The 23,045-nt window shown below is 38.5% G+C and overlaps 1 protein-coding gene across 1 annotated transcript in view; it reads left to right on the forward strand.

Annotated features, from left to right (window-relative positions):
* Positions 1-23,045, forward strand: part of frj (farjavit) — a 112,113-nt gene that overhangs the window by 26,815 nt on the left and 62,253 nt on the right.

Consider the following 23,045-nt stretch of genomic DNA (forward strand, 5'->3'; position numbering starts at 1 on the left):
TTGTTTACTATATAGTTTGGCAGCTTAAGTAGAGGTTATGTTGCGAATAGAGTGGAAGGCAGTGGACTAGGCAATCGAATGTCATATAATGAAGGAATGGTGTTCGGAGATTTTTCGAAGTTAAAAAAAAAAATGATAAAAGCTTTAATATAAATAAAAATATTGTTTTAATAACAACAAAAACGCCATGTATATTCTGTATACATAAATATGTAAGGATTATCTCACTTTAAAATTTGAATTAAATAATCTAAAGTTTTGTTTTGAAACTGAGTCGAGAACTGTGCGTGTGAATGTGCGAATTTTCACCGATCAGCTGTTAGTTGCGCTACTTGGTAAAATTTACAATGGTGGTGCGTTTCGTAGCGAGCTTGCTGCTTCACTTGATCAGGGGAAACATAGTGTACCTATACCAAGTGTGTTCACTAAGCGATAAACGTCAAAACTACAAACAGCCTCGCACACCTGATGGAAATCTCAGGTCTAGAGTCGCATTTTTGGTCTCAACGACAACATTTTTGTCTACCAATCGTCTCGACTTTTTCAATTTTTCAATCATTCGGAGCATTCGGTAATGGTGTCCATTTTGAATTCGCTGTCATTCCGAATCCAGCGAGTGCCTGTCAGAATGCCTGACAGATAAGTCAACACACTTGTACTTGTACACTATGAGGGGAAACACAGTAATACGAAAACGAGTTAATTATTTATTTTTTGGACGTTCGTATATGTATAAAAAGATACAGAGGTATAGACGGAAGGTGATGGGTTGAGGGGAGCACAACCCCAGCATAGAATCAGCAGATTACGTCATTTCATTGCTATTTTTGTTGATGTGTATAGGGGAATCCAGAATATAGTCGAGTTGATATGAGCGAAATCAGACGGCAAATTAAGACGAGCAAGCCAAGAAAAATAAAGGAAACGACAAAAAAGAAAGTAAAGGGAATGAAAAAAGAAAAAGAGGGATTTGAAGTCAAATCCGAAGATTGGCTTCCGAAGCCGAAGCCTGAACCGAAAACAGACGGCGTGTTATCAGTTATCTTCGAAGTGTTATTGGTCCGTTTTATCGATGAGTTATCAGTTTGTTATCGACGGATTAGCAACGTGCTATACATTTCTTATCGACGAGTTATCGATAACAAAGTGTATCAATTAGTTACCGCATGGTTATCGAAAATTATGGATATTTTATCAAAAAAAGATCGATTTGCTATCGAAACGTTATCGATTTCTTCTAGGAGTACTATCAATTTGTTATCGGCGCGCTACCGAATTGTGATCGACGACTGATAGCTTGTTTCTGATACAACTTAAATATAAACGAATAAGAAAGCGATGACTCGGCTATAACAAGCCAATCCCAGGAAGATAATAAATCGATATCGAAAACGAAATAATAATTTGTCGGTATCGGTTTCTCAAAAAGCCCGATATTATTTGTAAGAACAAAGTTGGTTAAATAGCAGGGACAGTTTAGGTTAGGTTGAAGTGGGTGCCTGAGTGGACACTTAGGCCAGTGATATTAAGCCCGTTGCGATACCAGACATCATAACCTTTGCTCTTCGAACCATTTTGAGGACCTGATAAAAGCTACCAAGTCCTTGAGGACATGTTCCACAACCTGGCTCAGATTATCTAGAAATAGAGCAACCAGAAAGCGCTGCCTTGCGCCACTTAATTCTGCGAAGTTGCAGAAGAGGTGAATTACCGTTTCCTCCTCTTCGTCCTCTTTACAACTCCTGCAGCATCGACGATAAGGCGCTCATAACCTTTCCGCATGCCCACCTATAATGCAATGCCCAGTTAGTGCGCCCACAAGTGTGGAAATTGTATACCTATACAGGTTGTACACGTGACGGGATCTTTAAGGATCCCATTTGGGATGTCTGACATCCCGGCGTTTGTAGCCATCTGTTTTGCTGTTTTAGCATTAGCTTGGTTTTTCAATTAGAACAAAATTTGTCTAAGCGGGGTCGCTCCTCGGCAGTGTTTGGCAAGCGCTCCAGGTGTATTCCTGCCATGAAAAGCTCTCAATGAAAACTCATCTGCCTTGCAGATGCCGTTCGGAGTCGGCATAAAACATGTAGGTCCCGTCCGGCCAATTTGTAGGGAAAATCAAGAGGAGCACGACGCAAATTGGAAGAGAAGCTCGGCCTTAGATCTCTTCGGAGGTTATCGCGCCTTCCATTTATTTTATTTTTTTTTTGCATCTGGCAAGGGGCATAGCTAAACGTTTTTGGTCAGGAGGAGTCTGCCTGGTTGTATCCTGCCTAGTGAGTGCATCTGCAATGTAGTTTCGCTCGAAGTTTCATGTGAGGTTTTCACGGTTCTGTTCAGCCATATCTTGACAAAATCGGCGACAGTTTTGTGTAAGTTCAGAATTGAACTAGTAGGAGCCAAGAGCTTGGATGATAGCCTGGTTGTCGCTGAAAATAAAGATTTCTTTGCTGACATTGTATGTCCCTATCCTAACTGCGGCTTCCATGATGACTTAAACTTCTGCCTGGAACAGTGATCGGGTAGTCTGAAGGAGAGTTGATGTCTAGGTCCCTTGAGTAGACTACACCTCGAACTCTATCGTTTAGTTTGGAGCCGTTCGTGTATATGGAAATACTGCCGTCAAAAGCAAGACACCTATGCAAATCCGCCCAATCATCCCTGCTGGGAATGTTTATTCACCCCTATTCTGCATTTCGATTACGTTCCCGTTCTACGCTCCGCTCAAATCGAAGTTTGGTATTCTGCATTACGGCGGAATCGTAACGAGAAGAGGAAGAGCAAATAAGTTTTCGAAAGCAGCTGTTTGTACGGAATGTGTGAACATTGGAACAAAATAAATTAAAGAAAATTTGTAAAAAACACTCAAAAACGTTTATATTTTATTATCCAAGCCATCTTGTACAAAAAAAGGAATAGAATATATTTCCGCAGTGTTATATTTTGTTGAGTGAAGTGCTTTCATAATTGTAAGTGTGTTTTTGTCGTTCTTTTGGCCAATTCCCTGCCGTGGCCACCAAGTTTTGTTAAAACGGATTCCTGCACGAATATAGCTGACATTTTCTGAATTTTATGGATGCTAGTTTCATTGCAGTGGCCTAAAATACTCTATGAAGATTTATTTGTTCTTTCCGCAAGGATTGTTTACGTTTTCGCTTCAACTTCCTCTACTCCGGCAGCTTGCTTTGGCATATAACTGGACCCAACGAACAGACATAAATACCCCAGCGGGTTAGGGGGTCAGAATATTCCCGCGGTAGGTATGCCTGTCGTAAGATTCAAGGGGCTGTGTAACGCAACTATTCAGGTTGCCAGCGCCATATACAGCTTCTCCAAACCCAATTGTCAACCTTATCTATCCGCGGCCACTCCTGTTTCACTAACAGACGAGGCTCTGGCGACCCCAAGCTCCTCATGGAACTTGGGGGTGGGGAGGGAGAGGATGACCTGAAGGTTTAATGTGGCCACATAAATCGTTCCCGAGATGGTCGGGCTAGCACCTTAATGGTGCTGTGGTACCGGATCTGTATCCGACAAAGGACCATTACATCGATAACACTCCCCAAAGCCTTCGGGGAGCAACCTTATCGCTACAACAGCAACAACAACAGACACAAATTATAGCTGTTTATTATAATGGAATCAACAGCCGCGGCATTATTTGTTGAGTTGGAAAGCAACGCATACGAAAATGGCCAGGCGAGAATCGAAAGGCAAATATTGCGAGATTTGTGTAATCCATTTGAGATGAGTGACGAATTGCAAGAAATTTAACATAAAAGTGGTAAAGTTTAATGACTTAGTTTCTTATTTAGGTTACACAAAATTTTCGACTTAATAAGAATGCTTTCAAGTATGTGTTAGATACTTTTGCGGGGCAAATACGTCCAGGGACTTCGACATCGACTTGTTGTTTTTGGCCTGGAAACATATAAAAAACAATCATCATCAAGCCTTTTACGTTTCTCAAAAAGTTTTACTTACATTTTTGCTAAAATTCTGTAATAAAAAACTAAAAAGAAAATATTTTTCCGCCAACTAATTTGCAACTTAGAAAAACGGAACTACGATCGAAATGCAGAATACACAAAATCGAACGATTCGAAGTTGGATCGAAAGAGATTGGAACACAGAATACCAAAATTGCCAAATCGAAAAAATTCCAATCCAAGTCGAAATGCAGAATAGGGCTGATTATAAAGTTGGTTTCTGTTAACTGTTGTGGTCGCACAGCGATCCGTGCTAGGAGGAAGAAAGCTGTATTTGTTTAGTTTATTAGAGTGTCCAGGGATAGCAGTGACTGTATTTATGATTTTTTTGCATAGAATTCCCAATGCTTTTTGTGCACGAGGTTGTTTTTTTTCTCTTGTTTAGTGTATTTTCTGTAATTCAAGTGCAATTTCAATTCATGCATTGCTCAATCTGACCCATAAGTCCAGTAGTTTGTCTGTAACTCTAGCCCCATCCCTTATTAAGGTCAAACTATGCCTCTGCATACAGCCAACATGGCTGTAAATATAAATAAGTATTAAAGCTTAATTTTGCTGCTGTTTGAAAATTGAAGGTTCCCTACCTTCACTTTTCTTTTGCAAATTCAAGTTGTTGTCACATTTGCTTCGTTGATTTCAAATTTATTCATTTATAATTAATTTACATAAATTTTATGAATTATTGTTTCGAATATTAATTGTGATATTTTGAGGTTTTTTATTAGAAATAAAATTAAAGAAAAAAACTTTTATTATTGGTTAATAAAATTAACTAAAAAGTAAAAAATAAATTGACTGTAAAGAAATATAACACTTTATAAGTTCATTGTAACCTTTAACGATAATTAGGCTTTTTCGTCTGCGACAAAAGAATTCTATATTGTACATAATTATATATTTTTAACATTAAAACTTTACACCTAAATTATTAAATCTTACAGTTTATATTACAGTCCTAATTGTTCTAATAAAAGCGTGTTAAATTTTGATGGTATAATAAAGAACATTTAGGACCCCCTTTTCTTGCAATCACAACTCTAGTCAACTTCAACTGTAGTTTAAACTCGCACTGAAAACCGGGGCATAAAGCGCAGTATCCAATTCATGACAAAACGCTAAAGAAAAATTTCGTATACATTTTTTTGTGAAAAATTTCAATCTTGAGAAATTGGTAGCAGAAAGCGTACGAGTTTTTTTGAGAGGTGGATATTGTTATTTGGACTGTTTTCTCTTGCTTTGTGGATACTGCGCTTTTAGTTGAATAAGTTTTATTTTGAAAAAATAGAAATAAAATAAAAAAATTTTAAGCACTTCCTTTATATAAATGGACGAAAATCAGCGAAAAATGCCTCCTTATATAAAGACATATTCTTGCTAACCTTTTCTTATATTTTCTCGATGTCTTAACCTATCTGTTAAGTTTTACGCTTGTAGCGTAATGAGAACTTACATATAAATCAATCCCGAAATTCCCTCCGTTCAGTTTAATTTTTATAAATATCTCAGTCCGTGCGCCCCTAGCGAAACCTTTTGTATTGTGTCATCGGCTGTCATCGACCTTTGAATTAAGCTATAAATTTTTAGCCTGTAGCTCATCGAGAAGTTCCTTAAAACCCAGTTTCAAATTTCTAAATTATTATCCCTAACGGAATTTGTTTCTCCTTTTGTTCCTTTATCACGGTGTCATAAGCTGTCTCTGAGGTTTCATGTTTGTATCTCAATGAGAAGTTACTTTAAAATCGATCTCAAAACACCAAATTTCCAAATTCTTATCTAAATATTTCGATCCGTGCGCCACCTAAAGGATTTTTTCTCCTTTTCTTACATTTTCTCGGTGCCTTAACATATCTGTTAAGTTTTACGCTTGTAGCTCAATGAGAACTTACATAAAAATCAATCCCAAAATTCCCTCCGTTCAGTTTAATTTTTCTAAATATCTCAGTCCGTGCGCCCCCTAGCGAAACTTTTTGTATTGTGTCATCGGCTATCACCGACCTCGGAATTAAGTTTGAAATTTCAAGTCTCTAGCTTATCGAGAAGTTACTTAAAAGCTGGTTTGAAAATTTTCTAATTCTTATCTAATTATTTTGATCCGTGCGCCACCTAACGGATAGTTTTTCCTTTTGTTGCATTGTCACGGCGTCTTAACCTGTCACTGAGGTTTCATGTTTGTAGCTCAATGAGAAGTTACTTTGAAATCGATCTCAAAACACTAAATTTCCAAATTCTTATCTAAATATTTCGATCCGTGCGCCACCTAACGGAATTTTTATTCCATTTGCTTAAATTTTCTCGGCATCTTATCCTATTTGTGAAGTTGTTGTAGCTCAATGAGAACTTACATAAAAATCAATCCCAAAATTCCCTCCCTTTCGTACGATTTTTCTAAATATCTCGTCCCGTGCGCCCCCTAGCGAATCTTTTTGTATTGTGTCATCGGCTATCATCGACCTCTGAATTAAGTTTGAAATTTGATTTAGTTACTTAAAAGCTGGTTTGAAAATTTTCAAATTCTTATCTAATTATTTCGGTCCGTGCGCCTCCTAACGGTTTTTTCCCTTTTGTTGCATTGTCACGGATTTCTAACCTATGTGTAAAGTTTAACGTTTGTAGCTCAATGAGAAGTTACTTAAAAATCGATTGCAAGATTTGTATGAAAAGCGGACAAACATTTAACCGACCTAATATAAAGGAAGTAAAATCGTCGGTGGAGCTGTTCTTAATATGATTTTTCTATGACACGAAACCATAGTATAGGAAGAGGCGGTCCGAAAACTATTCCTTCGATACATATTCATGTATTCGTATTCTAAAAATCTTCATCTCATATGCTTCGCATGCACTAATAGCTCTTTTCATTTGACTGAACAAAAAATAAGCGAAAATAATAAAAATTACCTAAAAAATTCCAATTAATATTTGAATAGATGTAGATGAGAAAAAAAACCCGGTCAATTTGGTTTTTGGCCTCCTAAAAAAAAGATTTGCCCATATGAGAGCGGAATGGTCATAGTATCGTTCACATTGAAGCCAGCAAGTTGAGAGACTTTTATATTGATCTTGTGGCCATTTAAGTGGTCATAATGCCGATTTATATTTTGACCATTGACTTTATATTACCTCTCCGTTTAATTGTTAAAAATGTTATTTTTCATACAAAATTCTATAAAATAAATTACACTTTTAACTAAATCTATGCATTTTTCAGTCCTTAAGTCATTCACATAATAAGCGCATACCTTTGTAAATAAAAACCACCCTAATATGCAAATATAAGTAGTAAATTAGTGAATACATATGAACATATGTATAAACATGCATCACATTTTATTGTATCAATGGTTAAATTACCCACTGTAATAAGCTTTAAAGCTTGCGATAACGTAGCTGGTTTGGGACTCTACTACGTACTTACTAATACCTTTGGCATAAGCCTAAACATTAACACAGGATGCTTAATGTGAATAATTTTTGCAAGCGTTATTTTATTTTCGAATAATTTTAAAATTTTGATTAATTAAAAAATTTAATAAAATATATAATTTTTTGAGAATTGTGTGCACTACTTTGTTCGGCGATCATTTCTATTATAACTTTTGAAGTTTATTTGGCTTTCACATGGGCCATTTTGGAGCTAAACATTACTGGTAAACACGAAAATAATTAGCCCGTAAACTCGAGTTTATGGCGCAATGTGAATGCTATATTAGATCAGGTTGTTGAGGAAAATTATATATGGATTGTGTTTGATAGTCGTTCGGCGGGACGTATGAGTAATTTTCTCATTAGCCCAGTCAGAATAGTACGGGTTAATTGATTAGTTTCAAAAGACACACTTGACTATACCTTTGTTAGAAGCTATGCGGTAGACTTGGTTAATTTTGTGAGAAGGTTGGGCAAAATATAATACCCTCCGCAAAGAGAACGCGCTCTCTCAATATTTGTGATTTTGTATAGCAGTTTATGTATGTATGTGTCTCTTTTACACCTCTCTAAAATTAACTTGAGACTGAGACGGTGCTCATACGAAAAAAAGTTGTAAAAGTCCACACCGAAGCTTATGTTAAGAGGGTTTCTGTACACACTTTTTTTGGTTTTCAGAGTCTTGTAAAAACAGCGAAATTGCTTTTTTTTGTTGCCATATGGTTACTTACTTTCGAGTAACAAGAGATAGGAATGGGAATTGAAGAGTGGAAGAAAAAGAAGGAGGAGAAGAAGAAAAAAAGAGAGAATGAGGGTGAAGAAAGAAAGTGTGAGTAGGAAGTGGAGTAAAAATGGATAAAGTGCGAGGGAAGGGATAGAAAAGGGACGAAGAAAAATAGAATGAGCGGAAAAATGGGGCAGAAAAGAGAAAATTTGAGGATTTAAAAGCGGGAGTAGAGAAAAGGATCAAACAAGTAGAGGAGGGGAGAAAGGCAAGAAGATAAAAAGTATTTTTTTTTTTGCAGAAGCTACAACCTAACAAATGCCTTTGTTTATTGGGTTTATATCAGGGAGGAATATGATCGAGCAGGAGAACAGGTCAATTGGCTGTCTTTAACTTATATACATAAATGAATGCAATTTTGAAAATTATACTTGCGTTAGTTTCATACAGTTTTGTAATGGCTTATACGAACAAAGATTTAAAAATCGGTCAGTCAGGTGAAACTGGTGTTTCATATTTGGTAAAGAGATTCCATACATGAGGAAATTGCGGTGAGAGAGGGAATGGGAGTGAGAAAATGTAGTAGGAGTTAGACGACGAGTTGAAGTGGGAATGGAAATGGAAATGGGTTTGAGGATCGGACAGAGATAAATTGAATAAAGGATCAACAATACATATAATAATAAGAAAAATTGAAGATAAAATAGAAAAGAATGAGAAAAAGAGTGTAGAGGAACAGTGAGGCTCACTTTTTAACTGTAATAAAACCTACTTTCGGGCTAAACGGAGCCTTCTGTGTAGTATAGTATACATATGGGCAAATCCCAAAAACTTTTACTTTTTTGGATACTCGGGTTTTACACACGGGCAAAAAACTTAAGGCAAGAAAAAAGTACAAGGACATTAAGTTTGACCTTTTGACTATCCGATCTGATGATTTTAAAAATCAAGAAAATTGATAGTAAGTTTTTGCAGAACTTCGAAACGTAAAAAACGTCGATTTTTACACTTTTTCAAGCGATACCCTTGATTTTTTTTTTTGAATTTTTTCGATAAAATTTTGAGGCATCGCTGAAACGCTATGGAATTTAAACTGAATGTTGTTTTTCAGACGGAGATTCTAAAAGTACGAGCAAAATTAATGTGCCCCTCCAATAGTCAAAACTATCATCAATCAAAGTAGCGATACTTTTCTTTTGTCATTTTCAATATTGACAGTTTTTTGCTTATAGCTTTTTGAGGTATTGAAATTTGGATTATGCACGATAATAGCCTATCAGGGGCTAAAAATACCTGGGGCTTCAAATTCGATGTGCCTCTTTCAGTTTTGAAGGTAGAGGCAGAAAAGTGGAAGCACTTTTTTTAAACCAGGTTTTATTTAAAAGTAAATGAAAAGAAACAGAAATTTGGCAGTTTACTCATACTACAGGACAGAGTTTAAAGTGCATTTTACATGCTGAAAAAAAATTACCAGAGAAAAATCAAAAACTATAAGTTCCTCAGTATGAAAAGAAACCCTAAATTGTTTAAAATTAATATGTAAGTAGTATTTGAAATGCAAAGTAAATAAGGCATGCAAGAACTCTCATATTATAAAGTTTAATCTCAAATATACATATACCAACACAAATTTGAAGTGGGAAGGGCATCTACTAATGCTCCTCAGAGTCCGTGCACGTACCGTTCTTTTTTAAAATTCAATAAGTGATATATATCGAATATTTTTAACGTAATGTAGCCAGAGAATTTAGATATGACAGTCGAATCCCAACTCACCCAACTTAATGTTATGAGAAATGTCACAAAGTCAAACTACGAATGCTTATCAAACACCAGTCAACACCAACATACTAACATTTGAAAATTTGTCATATGTGCACGTTTGAGTTTGTCCTTTCGTTATGAGAATATCAACGTAGCACATTTTTTTACAAATTTTTCAACATCCGACCCACACAGTCATCCGAAATTCGTGAGGGGCGTTCACCCACCCAACAGCTGACGTGTTTTTTTCTTTGTAGGCTTTCAAGTATATACTAAGTAGGTATGTACAAGTATTTTTAGTTGAATTTGCTGTGAATTGGAAAATGTTACGGTAAAAATACCTGATCATTAGGGTGTGATAGTTTATGTACGCTAAATGCTTTTATAAATAACAAGTAAGGAAGGCTAAGTTCGGGTGTAACCGAATATTACATACTCAGCTGCCAAATTACAGCTTGCAAAACTTTTAAATTACCTTCTTTTAAAAGTAGGCGGTGCCATGCCCATTGTCCAAAATTTTACTAATTTTCTATTCTGCGTCATAAGGTCAACACACCTACCAAGTTTTATCGCTTTATCCGTATTTGGTAATGAATTATCGCACTTTTTCGGTTTTTCGAAATTTTCGAAATCGAAAAAGTGGGCTTGGTTATAATCCGATTTCGTTCATTTTAAATAGCGATCTGAGATGAGTGCCCAGGAACTTACATACCACATTTCATCAAGATACCTAAAAATTTACTCAAGTTATAGTGTTTACGGACGGACGGACATGGCTAAATGAATTTCTTTTTTCGCTCAGATCATTTTGATATATAGAAGTCTATATCTATCTCGATTAGTTTATGCCATTACGGGGTACCGGTATGCGAACAAAATTAATATACTCTGGGAGCTCTGTTCAGCTGAGTATAAAAAGGAATGTGTGCATGAGAAAGTTTTTTAGGCGTCCAAAGTTTTCAACCGATTTTAAGAAAATTTTGACAGAATCACAGAAGGTTCACATTTCTACTCGATATTTTTGAATCTATTTAAGTTTTTGAAAAAGTGGGAGGGGCCACCAAACTGCAGGCAATATAATATTCGTTTTGCTATAAATCCGAGTGTATAAGTGACCTATATAATATATATCGAATTTTGGAAAACTAGGTGGTGTCACGCCACTTGGATAAGATAAGGTGGGGCCCCCTTACGTGGGAATTTCCCAAACTGCCACTCAGACACATTTTTGTCCATTGTGATTGCCCTCATTGAGTGCCAGATGACGGCAAATACGTCCAACCAGACAACGTCCTAATGGTCCTCAACAAACCACTTGCTTTATCAGATGAACTGAAGTAGGTGTGGAAGATCCACTTCACAACCTCTGCCAAAAACCTTATGCCCCAAAGTGTGTCACGCCTATTAAAATGCATCCCTACAAGTTCAACACTGACAACACGACTCTACCGGCGTCACTAGTAAACGAATATCTCCGAAGAGCGGTCATACGAGTACGAGCAGTGCGGTTTCATATAAAATATCATATATTAATTCATAACTCTGTAATCACAAATACCTTTGCTATAAAATGATTACTAATTATATCTACTAATTTTAACTAACATTTGAACGCTTTTATTAGTAAACGAACATCCTGATACGTAAGTAATATATCGTGTATATACATGTGTGTCGACATTCGGTATATATACGACAGTTCAGAAGTAAGATTGAACTACGCCTACGAACGGTGCGAAAATTTGTGAAATTATTAATTTAAAATATTAATAAAATGTATAACTGCAACAAGCGTTATCAAAACTAAATAACCAAACGGGTTTAATTGTGAAAACGCGTGAAATAGAAAGTTTCATTGTCAAACGTTTTAACACGAAACATAACCACACATTTTGTGAGACTCCGGCAAATTTTAGGGCTCCAGCGACATACGCTTTGTAGCTGCGCTCAACGGAAAAATTCGAATTGGTAGTTTTGCAATTCGTGCATACACATGTACATCAATTGTCGCATCTCTTTGTATTTTCGTTTTATATTTGGTTTGTGTTTCATTATACGCATTCGCTAACGTTTCAAAAACCGTGTCTATATCTATCTCGTACTCGCACGTGTGTCATTACTAAACGCTCGTACATTTGTGTTGTCGTGTATACAAATAACATCGAATAAAGTAATCAAAACAAAATGTCGAAAATAAATATCACTTTAAAAGAATTGCGAAAAAAATGCAAGGACGCTGGTTTGCCAACTTCTGGCACGAAAAACCAACTCCTGCAACGTTTAAATATAAATGAAGAAAATAATCTTAGCGAATATGAAAGTGAAGCAGACGAAGTCACTATGGTAGAACGTATATCTGCGCTCGAGAAAACTATTGAGCGCCTAGTAAATAAACAAACAACGACAAATGTAAATGCGCGAGTGAATACGCGTACGCAAAACTTCGAGCCGACAATATCGTCATCACCCGTTACACCCGTGTATACGTGTAATACAAATATGCAACCAACAACAACAACAACGTATGTAAGTGGCAATTTCATGCCGCAGTGGCAGAGGGCAGAGATACCAACTGCACCTTTTCAACAAATTCCAATTGGAAGCAATGTTTTTCATGCAAATAGTGTTCCAATCCCATTGTATTCCGAATATTCTTCTTATAAGATCAAAGATATTGTTGAGCTATTACCTGATTATAACCCAACAAGCGAAACATCTTTAAATTCAATACAATTCGTTAAACGTGTTGAAATGCTGAAAAATGCCTATAATTGGCAAGAAAGTGCCATAATTTTTGCTGTGCAAAAAAAAATGCGTGGTGCCGCAAAATTATGGATCGATTCACTACAGTGCGCGTTTGTAAATTGGCCACAGTTTGTAAACAAATTCTTAACAGATTTTCCGTGTACGATTAATGAAGCGGATTCGCATATAAAACTCTCGCGAACAAAACGTCACCAAAACGAATCGCCGGTTGAATACTTTTATAAAATGTTAGCACTCGGAAATAAAGGTGGGTTAACAGAATCTAGTATTGCGCGACACATTATAAATGGTGTAAACGATAACGATCTTAAACGCAAAATATCGAACGAATATACGCGGTGTCAAGATTTGTTGAAGGACATAATGAGTTACAATGTTTATAACGACGTACAACAAAGTGCATATAAACCAAAAATAAGTTATTCCACAACAAAATCGCAACCAGTAGTTGTGAAAGAATGCGTTGATTCGTCTAACATTAAACAAATCCCGCGTGCAAGAAATAATCTAAAGTGCTATAACTGTGCTAAATTCGGTCACTTAGCTATTAATTGTACAGAGCCACAGAAAAAACAAAGGTGTTCAAAGTGTCAGCGCACGACACATAGAAGTGAACAGTGTCCGGCCCAAAAGAAAGATATCGTAAACACAATAGAAGCTCCGGTTGTTTATAAAAATGTTAAAAAAAATAACGACGGTATCGTGAAGAATATAAGCGTAAATGGTCATGCCACAAATGGTTTCGTCGACCCAGGTAGTACCCGTACGCTAGTACGAAAAACATTTGCTAACCGTATAGGAACACTCAAAAACGTATTAACAGTGCTACGAGGTTTTGGTGGTGGAGAATACATTTCCACTTGCGTAATGAATGTATTGTTAAAGATTGATGATCACGCATTTGAAGCAAATCTAGTGGTTATTAGTGACGAGCTAATTTCGGAAAACGTACTCCTCGGGAAGGATGTACTGTGCGGTTCGAGTACGCGTTTAATAATTGAAAACGATGAATGTCGTATCGAGCAAGTTCGTAACATAACTAGTCCACACGGGTTAAACGAAAAAGATAATCAACAATTCGAAAACGTACTAAACGAGTACAGAGGAGTGTTTGCAAGTAATATCGAAAATATTGGAAAATGCGGGGTTTCAAAAATGAAAATTGTTCTAAAGAATGATACGCCGATTCAGTTAAAACCATATCGAGTTCCGTTTGCTAAACGTCCGATAATATCGCAAATAATTTCGGATTTGTTAGAAAATAATATAATTCGTCCGAGCGAATCTTCGTTTTCGTCTCCAGTTGTTTTAGTGGAGAAAAAGAACAAAGAGCATAGACTCTGCATATATTACCGTTGCCTTAACAAAAACACAGTGAAACAACCATTCCCCATGCCGAACATGGAGGAACAGTTTGCGCAACTCGCGGGTAACCGGTATTTTAGTACTCTCGACCTCCGTATGGGCTATCATCAGATAGAAATCGATGAGCCGTCAAAACAATATACCGCGTTCGTAACGTCAGATGGACACTTCGAGTTTAACCGTATGCCTTTCGGTCTCGTAAACGCGCCGGCGACTTTCCAGTCTATAATGAATAAAATCGCGGCTAAAATGAATTCGGGCGAAGTTGTAATTTATTTAGACGACATCGTAATACCAAGTAAAACTATATGTGAAGGACTGCTACGTTTAGAGCGGTTCCTAAAACTTTTCAAAGAAGCAGGACTTACACTACGCCCTGATAAGTGTAAGTTCCTGGCAACAGAGATTGAGTACCTTGGACACGGCATTAACGAGAACGGCATTACACCGGGACTACATAAGGTCAACGCCATAAAGAATTTTCAACGGCCTACCAATGTAACGGAGGTAAGAAGATTTTTAGGTCTCACGGGTTTCTTTCGAAAATTCGTAAAGGACTATTCAATTTTATCGAAACCACTCTGCATTTTACTAACTAAAAATAATCAGGAAAAATTTACTTGGGGTTCTGAGCAACAGCATGCTTTCGAAACATTAATTTCCCTACTAACGAATGAACCAATCCTTGTGTTATATGACTACAATGCCCAACATGAAGTACATACCGACGCAAGTAGTGTTGGGTTAGCAGGTCTACTTCTACAATCAACCGATGGGGGTGAATTGCGGCCCGTATTTTATTATAGTCGTCATTGCACCGATACCGAAACTCGATACCACAGCTACGAGCTCGAAGTTCTCGCTGTTGTGGAAACACTACAACGTTTTCGCATATACCTACTAGGAAAACCCTTTCGTCTTGTAACAGACTGCTCTGCAATCGCGCAAGTAAAGCAGAATAAAGAACTTAAGGCCAAAATAGCACGCTGGTGGCTAAAATTACTCGAGTACGATTTTGAATGCGTACATCGTCAAGGTAGTAGGTTACAACATGTTGATGCATTGAGCCGAATGCCTGACCAACCTGCTAGGGAGGTTGAGCCAGCTGGATTCGTATTGAACGTAAATATCGACATGAATGATTGGCTCCTTACGATGCAAATGCAGGACGAAAAACTACGACAACACATAAATAATTTAAATGGTACAGTAAAGTCATCGCAAACACAAGCAATAAAATCAGAATATCAACTCCGTAACAACCGTTTGTATAGAAAACAACCTGGTGGTGCAAAATTTGTTGTACCCAAAGGTGTACGCTGGCGCATTGTTCAATTATGCCATGATCAGACAGGTCATCCCGCTCTTGAAAAAACGCTCGAACGCATTCAACAGACGTACTGGTTTCCAAATATGGGAAGGTACGTAAAGAGCTATATAGCTGCTTGTATAAAATGCTGCTATCAAAGACAACGTACTGACAAAAGCGAAGGCAGTCTCTATATCGGCGCTATTAAGCCAATTCCGTTCTATCGTATTCATATAGATCACCTAGGTCCCTTTATTCGCAGCAAGCGAGGAAATAGCTACGTAATTGCTATTTCTGATGCATTTAGTAAATTTCTTGTTGTAAAGCCCGCTCGCGATACTAAAACATTGCACGTTCTTAAGTCCCTTAACGAAATGTCATCGTATTTTGGTCTTCCATCGCACATCGTAACCGATAGAGGAACATCTTTTACTTCGAAAGCCTTTGAAGATTTTTGCAATGAAAATAACATTAAACACACAAAAACTGCTGTTCGCACACCTCGTGCAAATGGTCAGGTTGAGCGCGCGAACCAATGTATTCTAACATTTCTGCGAACTACCACCGAAAATCCGAAAGACTGGGATCTGAAATTGAGAGATCTCCAATGGTCAGTTAATTCGCGTAAAAATGCTACGACAGGTTTTAGTCCAAACGAACTTGTCTTCGATTTTAAACTCCGAGACGTCGTATCTAACGAATTACTTGCCGCCATACATAGTGATATCGACGAAGAGCCATCAAAGTTGACTGCTTTAGAAAAACGCAATCAAGCCGAAGTCAACATTCTCAACGAACGTGAGAAATGGAAGAAACGTTTCGATCAACGACATAAAAAGCCAAAAATATACACCGAAGAAGACCTAGTTGTAATAGAGAATGAACCACCTTCGACGGGTGAATCAAGAAAGCTTGAGCCTAAATACCGTGGGCCATACATAGTTCGAAAAGCCCTGGGAAATGATCGCTATTTATTGGAAGACATCCCAGGTTACCAAATAACAAACAAGAAATTTTGCTCCGTTTACTCCTCCGATAAGATAAAACCTTGGTGTAGCAATAGCCCTGAACTTGAATCCGACGACGAAATCGAGGACGATCAGGTCAGGAATAGCCGAGCTGTCACGCCTATTAAAATGCATCCCTACAAGTTCAACACTGACAACACGACTCTACCGGCGTCACTAGTAAACGAATATCTCCGAAGAGCGGTCATACGAGTACGAGCAGTGCGGTTTCATATAAAATATCATATATTAATTCATAACTCTGTAATCACAAATACCTTTGCTATAAAATGATTACTAATTATAGCTACTAATTTTAACTAACATTTGAACGCTTTTATTAGTAAACGAACATCCTGATACGTAAGTAATATATCGTGTATATACATGTGTGTCGACATTCGGTATATATACGACAAGTGTGAGTCGTCGTGTTCGCAGACCTGGCTTTCGAAAAGAAAGTTTTGAATCGACTCCTCTTCCTCGTCATCCTGATAGCTTCTGTAGAGGGAGCTCGTTGGTATGCGCCACCTGGTGCTATAGCGCAATGACCTGTGATGACATCCGTAGAGGACTTTGATGACTACTTGTAAGTGATCGTGCCCATTGAATGGGGCGAAGCACTGTTAATACAACAACAAAAATATATACAGATTTATTTAGTCATTGCATAGCTATAAAAGCTTGAGACCTCGCAACCTTCCCGGTTCGTCCACAGAGAATCCGTTGCCCTAATCTCGTTTTCCTCGATTTTCCTCAGGAGATAACACAGCGGTGGTCGTAAAGAGCAGTCCGTCTCGCTTTTGTAATTCACTTCAATATCGCTGTATCCCCCGACCCAGCAAAAAGAGACATTAAGGTGCCTTATGGACGCCAGCGTGGCTCGACTCCTCCGTACGATATCCGAGTTCATCATCTTGGATTCAAATAAATGCCTTCATGGCGATCTGTCTGTCGTCAAAGATCGTTATATCGCACACTTAGATCAAAACAGCGTTCAAGTCAAAAAATCGCAATGTTTAAAAGACGCGAAAAGCTAACTGTCTCCCCATATGCGCCAATACAATTTTTGATTTTTACAAAGTCTTTTCTCGCTGGTTAGTGGAGGTATTTGTAAATCGGGTATACAGTTCGTTAAGTATCGAATTAGGGAACTCGGAGGTACCCATAACTTCTATGTTTTAGATTTTTGAGTTAGTTCGTGGTGGAAGGAATCACTCAGCTTCCAGTAAGCGCAACAATGCCAAAAGGAGTAAATTACGCACGGACTAGGATAATTACTTACAAACTGGAAGTAGGTATTTTTAAATGTGAGATAAGCAGGGATAACCGGGACTGCTGGGCAAGCTTCCGCGAAAACATGAGAGGGTGTAATAAGAGATGTAAATGAAAGCAGGACGATGAAAGATGAAATATGTCTAACGCTAATAATGGACAGACCTTTTCGGTATTTTATCTTTTACCTGAAATATGCTCCACAGCTATCGATTGCCAGTGTAAGGCGGACACCTTTTATTTACGTTGGAAGGGCAGGTCTACCGAAATAGCTGTACATTTCATTATCAAACTAAGACATAACCCATTCGAAGCAAATTTATGCTATTTTGGTGCTATTTTTAATATAGAAGGAATACTGTGCCACCAGCAGTCACTGAAAGTTCATTACTTGTTGTGTGCGCCGAACAGACTTTGGTACAAGTCAGCAGCAGACTGATGCGTGTCAGAACGGTGAGAAGAGGTACGTCCAATGAAGATTTTCTTTCATTCCTGCGTTGGGTGGGGATTATGACAGAACAGCTTTTGAACCTAGAGGATAGGGGCTGCCAAGTGATGACTTTTGATGTTGACTTAGAAATCCTTGTCAGGGAGAAATGTCTCAATACACTGAGGAACATTTAAGAGGGATTCCTAGGTATCGTCAGTAGCTGCTTTGAACAACTCAGATCAGCTGCAAACCCTAGAAAAATTGGAAATTGACAAACCATTGACAAGCCTCAGTTGAGGGTGTACCGCTAGTGCTCTCTGAAAGGATTAAATACTGTGCGGTTATTATTGACAAGAAGCTGTAATGGGCCCTTAGTGTGGAGGACAAAGCTAGGATGGTTTCAGTTGCTATCCAATTGCATTATGATATGGTGGTCAGGCCGATTCTCTTTTATGGAGTTCTGGTCTGGAGACAGCACGCTTAAGAGGGTGGAAGCGGCGCAGCAATTTGCGCTGATTGTTGTAATAAGTGCATGTCCGCATAACACCTAAACTAGCACATCGTATGGTTTTTGTCTCCCGTAAATTTAGGCTGCCCAATAGCTTTAGCGTCTTCCAGGTGGAGGTCGCCGCTGCCGAGGGTACGTTAGATGAGGTGATATCTGCCGATTGAATTTTTAAAGCATATAATTTTTACTCAGATATTCAGGCGCTTAAGAAAGCGCTAAGCTTCGCCATCACAAGGTTACCCCAGCGGGTTAAGAAGCTATAGGCATGGTTGTCGTAAAGGGCGACCACAATCCACTGACTCAAAGGTTAAAATAAATAAATGTAAGGCGCGATAACCTCCGAAGAGATTTAAGGCCGAGCTTCTCTTCCGATTTACGTCGTGTTCCTTTTTAATTTTTCCTAGAAATTGGCGGGACGGGACCTACTTATTTTATGCCGACTCCGAACTTGCAGATGCTATTGATGAGTTTTCACTGTGAGCTTTTCATGGCAGAAATACACTCGGAGTGCTTGCCAAACACTGCGGAGGGGGGACACCGCTTAAAAAATTCTCTTCTAATTAAAAAAAAAATTGTTTTCTAAAATTTTGATGTTGCTTTGCCTGGGGCGTGAACCCAGGATCTTCGGTGTGAATGGCGGAGCACGCTACCATCACACCACTGTGGCCGGCAGGTTGGAGGGGAAAAAACCATTCCCGTTTCAGTTGAGCTGGTTATAGAAGGGGCTCATTTTCGAATTCATATCCGGTAAAGGAACGCGACTACAGCAACGGCCGCAAGGTCAAGGGCAGTAAGTCACTGGTAGTGGTATCGAGCTACTATTTCATAAAAATTATCTGTACAGCCTTTGTGAGAACGAGCCTTAAATATCTCGGTGGTTACCTATTCGGCCATCCGAAGCAAATATTCAAGGTGAAAATGAGTTATAAAAGCTTTCCAAATAACGACCACCCTAGTTCCTTTCACTCCACCCAATTCGCCAATTTCGAAATTTTTAATGACATTTTAAGTTGTTCGTCTTTACATTTTTGCCACTGCATGTCTGGCACAACCTCATGAATGTCTTCGTCTCGATTTTTGTTCTGCATCGAATGCTAATTTCAAATGCTAAACACGTAGTCGGTATTTGTTATGTTCCATTTGTCGTTTTTTCGGCGTTGATGAATTCAATATTGCTGCAATGTAATACTAATATAATTTTATTATAATTGATTGAAGAAAGTCTATCGAGAGTTCATACTCGTAAACTGTATGAGAGTTCAGGAAAAAGGAGATTAAAATTAAGTGCCTTTGAAATTTCTGTGTAAATTGAGCCATTTACATGTATTTAAAAAAAGAGCAGTACATACATACTTTTGTACATATCTAACCACTCCCTACAAGTTTTAGAGAGCGCTATTAGAGTAACAGTCCATTAGTCCGTTTCTGCACTTTTGCGATACTTGTTATAATGCAAAATGCTATGCTGGGGCCGCCCCTTTATCTGCTTCCACAGGCGGCTTCAGTTAAGAATTACCTTCTTTAGTATCATCTTTTATTCATAACATGGCTTACCCGGCGTAGCCGCTGTGTTTTAACTCGCTGGACTCTGTTGATGTCTGCAAAAAACTCGCACAGCTCATCATTTATTCTTTTCGCTCGGACACTCCCAGAGCGATCTCATCTGATGTTATCAGTGTCCATGCTTCTGCGTCATAAAACAGGACGGGTACGATAAGAAACTTACAGAGCACGATTTTCATTTACCGAGAGAGCACTTTACTTTTCAAGAGCCTGCATTGGTCAAAGTAACATCGTTGGCATACTTGACTCTAAGCTGGATTTCTAGATAGCTGATTGTGTTTATGCTAGTCCCCAAATAAACGAAGTCCTTTGTGGAAACCAATGCCACACATTGCGGGATATGGGCAGCTTCCTTTCATGCGTTCGGAGGCAGCTTTAAAATCGACGAAGTGGTGATAGTTTTTGAGCAGTTGTTTTCCAAGACTTAGGAGCATAGTGAAAATCTGGTCGATGGTCGATTTACCAGGTCTGAAGCCGCACTGATAAAGTTCAATCCGGATCTCGATGGGCTTCAATCGATCGCGCAATACTTAACAGGACCTTATATGCGATACTATTTTGCGCAGCTTGCAGAATTCGCGTTCGTGTAAACTGTGCAAAGAAAACTTAGATTCCAATCGTCGGACATGCACTCAACCCACCATATTTTGCAAAGAAGTTTATGCATGCGCCTTACCAACTTCTCGCCGCAGTATTTGAGTAGCAACGCGTGCAATCTATTAGCGCCGGCGCCTTGTTGGTTTTTAATTGCAATTCTGTCTTAGTCTTAGTCTTAGTCAGTTGGGCGAACATTTACTCCATCATCACCGATTACGCGGTCAGCTTCTTCATCCCTAGGCGTTACATCGCTGTTCCCATTAAAGAGGATAGATAAGTGTTCCCTCCGCGATTTAAGTACTCTCTGGACATCAATTACCAGGGCGCCGTTTTCGTTCTGACAGGAGTTTTCCCCGCGTTTAAAACCTTCCGTCTATCGCCGATGTTTTTGGTAAAATTGTGCGGGCGTTATTTCTTGCTGGCTAGCAGCTCAGGCTCCTAGCACTCACGCCTATCTGCCTCTGTTTTTTTCTTCCTGTAAATGTACCTCGCTTCCCTTTTCAACTCGCGCTAGCGTTCACATACCCGACCTGTCGTGTTCGATTTTTACGTTGCAGTGTAGTAAATCCTTATAGCTTCGTCTAGCCGTTGGATTCCACAGCTATTCAAAAAAAACCTCCTAATCTGGAGGCAGCTTGCTTAGCTAACACGAGGCCCATCTGTCCAAAAGTAGAGAGCATGTGGCCAGCGTAATCGCATAGTCTCTACTGGCAGCCACATTCAGCTCGTATGTGCAAGCTGGGGTCAGGAGATCAACATAACAGCGTTCGGGGATATTCATATGTGCTGTTACCCAGATAGTTCGTATAAAAACGTATCGATGTCACAGCGAGTGTGTTTAAGTAATCTCTAACAGTTTCGTGCCTCCCGCTAGGATAAGTACTTTGGCGCTTTAATTGCCGTCTGACTATCTGAGTAAATATTAAGTTTCATAAAGACCAGATCGGCGGATAGTCCAATGCTGATCAAAATCGAGCGTGCTTGAGAAAAGTAAAAACGTATGTGAAAGGACATATTACCAACCCGCAGACGAACAGCCAACATACTTGCTCGAATAATGGAGGAATATCGCATTTTTGATTGATACTTTTTTATTTCCTACCGTCTGTTCTCACTAACAAATGGCACCTTCTCATTACCACTGACAACGCCTTCGCATTTTATAAGCTTTTATTTAGTTTCACTTTTGTTGTCTGTAATGGAATCTTGTAAGTTAAATTTGATACACTTCCCGGTGTCCGATTGAGCTGAAATTTTGCACACATGTATAACTCCGATGACAATGCAATATTACTTTGTTAGAATTCGATAAATTAATCGATAACACAGTTATCGGTAAAGATTTGTATTTACTTTGGCATAACAGCCTAAGTCCCATACAAACCCGCCGGTACCTATCCGTGGATTGTGATATTTGGACGTGGTGAATCACGCGTGTCACGCGTGGTGAATCTCAACGCATGCGAAAAGCGGAGACACAACCCTCTGTTGTATTTCTGTGTATAACCAACATAGCTGAATTTTTAAGGCTGTTTAACTCTGTAATCTTTTCTGTAATTTATTTTGCTTCTGGAAAAATTACCTATTTGAAAAAAGCTGGCTGAAAAATATTGGCATAACAGCTTAAGTTAAATCAAGAATAGAAAAACTTGGAAAATTTGACCAGATGTGGTAATTTCGCGTGTCCGTTGAACGAAATATTGACAATCTATTGATCATGGCTAGGAAATTAGCGACATTCCATCTACTTAGCAGCACTTTAGCAATACTACTGTTATTATTTGGCCGCTTAAACACACCCATATTAATTGTGCATTAAATTTAAAATATACAACTCAAAAATAACTCCGGTTGTTATGTCCGCAGCATTTATTTGGTCCAAATACAACATAATAATTTACACGGCCAAAGCCATAATAATTTGCACGGGTCATCAATTCTTTCTCTGATTCAAAAGCTGTACTACCAGCGCTACCGCCATCAGCTCAGTGTCATCATTGCCAGTAGCGCCAATAACACCAAACTCGTGCCTGACACACAAAATTCGTTTCACTCAATAGCGCAAGTGAAATGTACTACGCACTCACTACTAAGTAGCGTCAAAAATTCGATTGGAGTCATTTCGTCAATGAGCTACCATTGAGCTGGCACCGCATTGGCGCTGGCGCCATGCAATTTACATCACTAAAATTGCACGAATGTCCAGGCTCATGACTTTGTTAATCCAGATGGTGAAAACGAAGACTCAAAGGAATGCAACCTTGCAAACAACAGCCGTCATTTTCAAAGTGTAAAAATTCTGTGATACAACGAACGCTAACGCCG

This window comes from Eurosta solidaginis, chromosome 2 (assembly GCF_040869045.1).
Source record: "Eurosta solidaginis isolate ZX-2024a chromosome 2, ASM4086904v1, whole genome shotgun sequence".
In the NCBI taxonomy this organism is placed as follows: domain Eukaryota; kingdom Metazoa; phylum Arthropoda; class Insecta; order Diptera; family Tephritidae; genus Eurosta; species Eurosta solidaginis.